This window comes from Ursus maritimus, unplaced genomic scaffold, assembly GCF_017311325.1.
Source record: "Ursus maritimus isolate PB19 unplaced genomic scaffold, ASM1731132v1 scaffold_13, whole genome shotgun sequence".
Lineage (NCBI taxonomy): Eukaryota > Metazoa > Chordata > Mammalia > Carnivora > Ursidae > Ursus > Ursus maritimus.
This window is the reverse complement of record NW_024423675.1, coordinates 33,768,109-33,774,078: the sequence shown is the minus strand read 5'-3', so window position 1 is coordinate 33,774,078 and position 5,970 is coordinate 33,768,109. Positions and strand designations below refer to the sequence as shown.

The window sequence follows — 5,970 nt, the reverse complement described above, 5'->3', positions numbered from 1 at the left end:
AGAGCCACAATGGCCATATGCCGGGGATGCTGAGGAGAGCATCCTTTGGGAATTGGCCTATCCGACTAATAGAAACGTTTCCAATTCCTGAGACTTTATTATAAAGATCTAAGTTACCATAATCATATTCCTTTTTTGCTTTTTTGTTTAACTATTCCATTGGTACGAGATATTGGCATTTTACTTAATTGTGTGCTGCTCGTTCCTTTGGTATTCATGTAGCGGCATACTGGATTTTAAAACCACTTGAGAATGGCTGGTCCTGCCTTAGGCAGTTGTCACCAAGATCCCCCACCCCCAGCCCCCAAGACAACTCGCTGGTAGAAGAGCTTCCCTGGGGGAAGAGGGGCAAGTCTGGAGTGAAAACAGGACTATGGATCCTAGAAACTCAGTTTAGGGAGCTTGATGCAAGGAGGCAGAAAGGGAACAGAGAGACCATAAAAATGATTTATACCGCTACTTAGGAAGCAGATAGGGAGATGTGTAAAAATAATCAAGGGTATTCTCAAGGACAATGAAGGGGGCACGTCCCAGCCCGTGACTAGTGGAGCTGCATTTGTTCGGTGCAGCCTTGTTCATGATGACAATGGATTCAAGTCTAAATTGCCCAGTACGGTTGTCCCCTGCTGTATCCTCCCACGCCCGCCCCTCCCTCACCCCTGCTCCGCTGCTATTTCAATGGAGTTCTTTATTTTTCTTGGGTAGGTTCAGCTCATCGATATGGACCTGCTTTAATCCTCCCAGAGCCCTCCACACGAACATGCCTCGATATGGACCTGCTTTAATCCTCCCAGAGCCCTCCACACGAACATGCCTCGTGCAGCTTGGCCCCCGGGTGATTGAGCTGTGCTCAGCCATCCACTCTTATCTTGCAGAGTTCCCAGCGGCCACTTGCTGAATTTCTCCCTCCAGCAATTTCAGGAAGACGTGGGGGCTAGTAAGGAGCTGTGACTCAAGTCTTCAGGTAAATGAGAGAAGGATGAACAGAGATGCATGTTAACTAGACTTATTGTGATTATTTTGTAATATATACAAATCTCGAATCATTATGTTGTACAAGTGAATCTAATACATTGTATGTCAATTACAGCTACATTTCTAAACACCAGAGAAACTGGGATCCTAAACTATGAACTGTAACATTCTGGAAGCAGCAGCTACCTTAGAGATGATCTTGTTCTCTGACCCTCCACCCTGACTGCCCATTAGAACCACCTTGGTTGCTTTTTAAAACTACACCAATATTGGTGCTCTACCCTAGACCTATTAATTTCCTTGAATTGGCCTCATGGAAACTACCTTATTTTTGTGACAAACAAAATAAGAAGCGCAGTTTCCGTTCATTACGCCAGGTTCCAGAGCAAGGGTGGCAGAGAGGCCGGCCCCAGCCTCAGGGCAGTGAGCTCCCCCCAGGAAGCATTTTGGTCAAGTCTCATTTCTCTCCTTCATTTCTTTCTTTTTTTTTTTTTTTCAGTTCCTGATGGAAATGGTAATCCTCTATTTCTTTATGGCATTTCTTTGCCTCTACACTCACCAAACAGCAACTACATCTTTGAAGGATTCCTCTTGCAAAAGAACTTGGAAACTCCAGGCTGTTTTGTTTATTTAAAGAGTCCGTGACCAGAGACACTCGGGATAAACCGAGATCATGAGGAGTTGATGGAGCTCCCACAGAAACACACACACATCGTGGGATGAAGTTGACCAAGCTGGTGGGTTCAAAAGGGTAAGAAATTCAATGGGAATGGGTTAAACGTAGAGGAAGGCATTCTCCCCTCTCCCTTCATTCCAACCCCTACCCTACGCTGCGGTTAAGTGAGTCACAAGAGAGCCTCCCAGGTGGCCCAGCCACCCTCCAGAGCAGACACTTGCGGCCCTCTGACGTGAGGGCAGTGTTTTCCATTACAGAAGTGAAATGAGGCTGTGAGGCTGGAAAGGGGACATTGTCATTGAATGGTGGCTGACTTTTACAACCCAGAGCAAAAACTCAAAGCTTTCAGTCTTCCCTGACTCCCTCCCCGCCACATTTCTTTCCACAAAGCAACAAATTCTGGCTGGTTATCACTTAGGCTCCACCCCATTCTTCTAAGTTCGCTTTTGTGCAGGAAAATAGAGAACTGTTTTCATTGCCTTATCAGCGTCCCAGGAAAGGGGAAAGGAGCGTCTGGCCTGCTATCAGCGCCTTGCATAGGGACAATGAAATGCCGAAAACAGGCTCAGTGCGCAAGGGGCTGCCACTTCAGACCCGCGCAGTGAGCCTCTGTAAGGACCAGGGAAGGAGGGGCTCTGCTTAGCCTTCTGAAAACATAATAGCCCCTGGGGTGGGCTGCCGCAAACAGGAAGGGTGTGGGCAGGCTCCGAGCGCAGCTGCCACTCTGCTCATGCCGCCCATTCCCACAGCCTTTGATCAGGACGCAAATGGCATTTTGTGCCCTGAGATAAATGCCTGGTCAGAGGGTGTGCGTAGCTGTGGAGGGGGATAAGGATTAAAGATGAAGATGTTTTACAGCCTGCCGTAAGGATCTGTGTTTTAAACCTGGGGTCAGGGAGATGCTACGGGCAAGGGAACAGAAAGGTTTTCTATGGGTGCATTCATTCATTCATCAGACGTTTTTTTCTGCACGCACCCAGTAAGTTCAAGGCACTGTGCTAGACCATGGAGGAGATGCAATGGTGAATAATACACAAGCTCTTTCTAGTCTAATATGGCAAATTGCAAGGGTGGGGAGGTTATTTGAGATGCGAGAAATCGTGGAGCCGGGTAACAAGAGGCGGAGTACTCCTTTAGCCCGTACACATCCTTCCCCACCAGAGGCTCAGACAGACACTGCCCTCACCTCCACTCTTCCCTCCACGGGCTTTGTGCTCTGCAGGGAAGAATCACTGTGAACTAGGAATGCTTTGGGCCTGTGGGAGGCAGAACAATAAAAACAAAGGAAACTCCTTCTTGGTCTAATTTGCAAAGCTAAGACTCATACAAAAACAAACAAATAAGCAAACATCAACAACAACAACAAAAAACAACCAAAGCCTCTAAATACACAGTAAACAGTGTCATTGCAATCAGGGAGATGGAGATCTGAATCAGTGAGAGCAGAGAGGAGTGGCTCCTTCCAGTGGGGGCAATGGTGAGGACGGTGATGGTGGGCATGTGGAGAGCCTCAGGGAAGACATGATTCCTAGAGGAGGACTGAATGAGATGAGATGAAATTGAGATGTGTGGGGATGGCAAGAGGTGTTGGGGAGGCTGGGAAAGGTAGCAAGAACATTTGGGAGGCAAATAAAACATTATAAGTAGAGCATAGTGATGAGGTGAACAAACCTGATAGAAAATAGCTCACTTTGGCTGAGAATGTATATGTTTACCCTGGAAAGTAATGCATGGCTATTCTCTAGAGGGCTTTAAATGCACTAAGACCTTAACCTGTGATCAGGCCACAGTCTGTGGGGGTGTTGTCCTGTCACCCATCAGTTACCAACCCTAGACTTTTCCACAGCCTTAAGGAACGTCCCTGGGTCCTGTGGTGTAATGCCCTGCCTCTGGGCCACATACACACAAGCTGAGGGCAACACACCATGAAATGTCAACAAACGGCTGGAACCCTTTCTGAAACTCCAGACAAAGGTGTCTTACCATTCATTGATCGATTCATAGAACAAATATCTCATGGAGGTGTCCTCTTTAATTTACAATTGAATTATAATCTACAATATGTAATTCATTTATATTTAAAATAAATTTTTTATTTATAATTTAATAAAGTCCTGGCATTGTTCCAGGCCTTGGGAGCACAGTGCCAAACAAAAAATGCGAAGTTCTATACCCAAGGAGCTGATATTCTAATTAGGAAGAAGCAGCCAAAGAAAAAAATGCAGCGAGTCAGGGTTATAAGACAGACTAATGCAGGGTAAGACGTTGAGAGAAATGGTATCGGTGGGTTAGATTACAGACGGTGGTGAGGGAAGGCCTTTTGATAATTGAGCACCATTTGGGCAGCAACATGATGGAAGTAAAGGGAAAACATTCCAGGCAGAGGGAGTTTGGGGGAATTTGGTCAGTTCTATAGTCAATGGAAGGAGGAGGGACATTGCTGAAATCCACTTATGGGTGGGTACGTACACCTCCTCTCCGAGCTGAGGAGACAGGTAAGGGAAAGCCAGTGCTGTATGCTTGATCTGGAAACAATCCCAGGCCACCGTTGGGAGCTTTGCTCCTCGGGCAATTCTGGGTGTTGTTTAATGTAGCCTTCTTAGGATGGAGACAAACAAAGTTTACCAAAAATATCTCCGTAAGCCCTGATTTTGGTGAGCAATCCTGGCTTAGGAAAACATTGTGGCTTAGAATTCTTCTATAACACTGAAGGTGGTTTTTGCAAGGAGCGTATGAATTTTTTAAAGGGTGGTGGGTTGTTAAGGATGGAGAAGTCCTTCTTATAAGTCAGTTGTTTATTAATCCAAAAAAGCCTTCTCCTTTGAGGTGAAAGGGAGGATACATCTTTCTTGCCCACTTGAGCCAACAGCTCACCAGTGAACAGTGTCAGCGTTTTCTTTGGCAGATGAAATCTCTGTTAAAACACTACAAAATTTGGTATATTTCCCCATACCCTACAACTGCCTGCCACTTCCCCAAACCTTATGTAAATAGAGTTGGGAAGCTTTAAAAAAAAAAAAAAAAGCATGTGTAATAAAAAAAGAATGTGTGGAAAAATTGGTAAGCGGGATGAGTCTCATATCTTGGCACACAGTGTGTTCCTGAAAACGAGAAAGTTGAGCCATAGATGCACTCATTTCCTGAGGGTTAAATACCAAAAAGGAAGAGAAGAAGAAGAAGAAGGAGAAGAAGAAGAAGAAGAAGAAGAAGAAGAAGAAGAAGAAGAAGAAGAAGAAGAAGAAGAAGAAGAAGGAGAAGGGAGAAAGAAAAGAAAAGAAAAAAAAGAAAAAGAAAATAATTTAAGAGGTTTTGTCAATATTAATTAAGGTTGGGGTGCTCCCTCTTATAACTAGTATTGTACTTTCCAAATATTTTAATTTTATTTTCATAACATAAAGGAAACTGTAATCTAAAAGGAATATAAACACTTTTCTCTATTCTTTTCTTCTTTTTTTGTAATGCTGTTTCTTTAAGTGTGAGCTTACCTCGAAGACCTCTTGTTAAGGAAATGAGACCTGTTTGAATGCACTTTTCTGGGATGCTGGGGCGCTTGTCTGTTTTGGCCCCTGAGGGATCTTAACCATGTATACATCAAGACCTCGCAAATAGCAGCACATGTGGCAAGCATAAATGGATTATTCAGCTACATGCTCATCAAACAGGGAGTTTTAAACTAGAAAAGGCAACCCATCCGAAGAGACTTTAGTTTGCTCTGCATTGGGTCCCTGGAATTAAGCATGCATACATATGTACATATATATTTGCATATATACATTAATCTGTAGAAAACACAGATCCTATTTTTCCTCTACTTGTGACCACTAACCTTTTTTTTTTTTCTCCAAATCTCTTGGAAAATGGCCAAGGGCTGCCTTAATGGTTTCTTTGTTCCTTTACAGAGCAACAGACTCTTGACCATGAAACTCTAGCCTGTGTTCGGATCTAGGTTCTGCCTCACACTGAGGGGCCATCTGCCTGAAGCTTAGAACTCTGGAGTGACCCTGTGGCCCTTTGGTATCCTGGTCTGAGCCCAGCTGCAGGTGGGTGGGATGAATGAGAGCCAGGGAGAAAGAGGGTCTCTTTCCATCTGCTCTAAGGTGGGGTGCTTTGGAATAACTATTTATTTATTTATTTATTTATTTATTTATTTATTTGACAGAGAGCCGTAGAGAGAGAGTGAGAGCCCAAGCAGGGAGAGCAGCAGAGGGAGAAGGAGAAACAGACTTCCCACTGAGCAGGGAGCCTGATGCGGGACTTGATTCCAGAACCCTGGGATCATGACCTGAGCTGAGGTAAGACGCTTAATGGACTGAGCCACC

The 5,970-nt window shown here is 44.7% G+C and overlaps 1 long non-coding RNA gene across 1 annotated transcript; it reads left to right on the top strand.

The window, feature by feature from the left end:
• The first annotated feature begins 715 nt into the window (after positions 1-715).
• LOC103663438 lies at positions 716-5,737 on the top strand. Its single transcript, XR_568774.1, has 3 exons — positions 716-964; positions 1,475-1,726; positions 5,551-5,737. It is a non-coding gene; the product is annotated as an uncharacterized LOC103663438 (long non-coding RNA).
• The last annotated feature ends 233 nt before the right edge of the window (positions 5,738-5,970 follow it).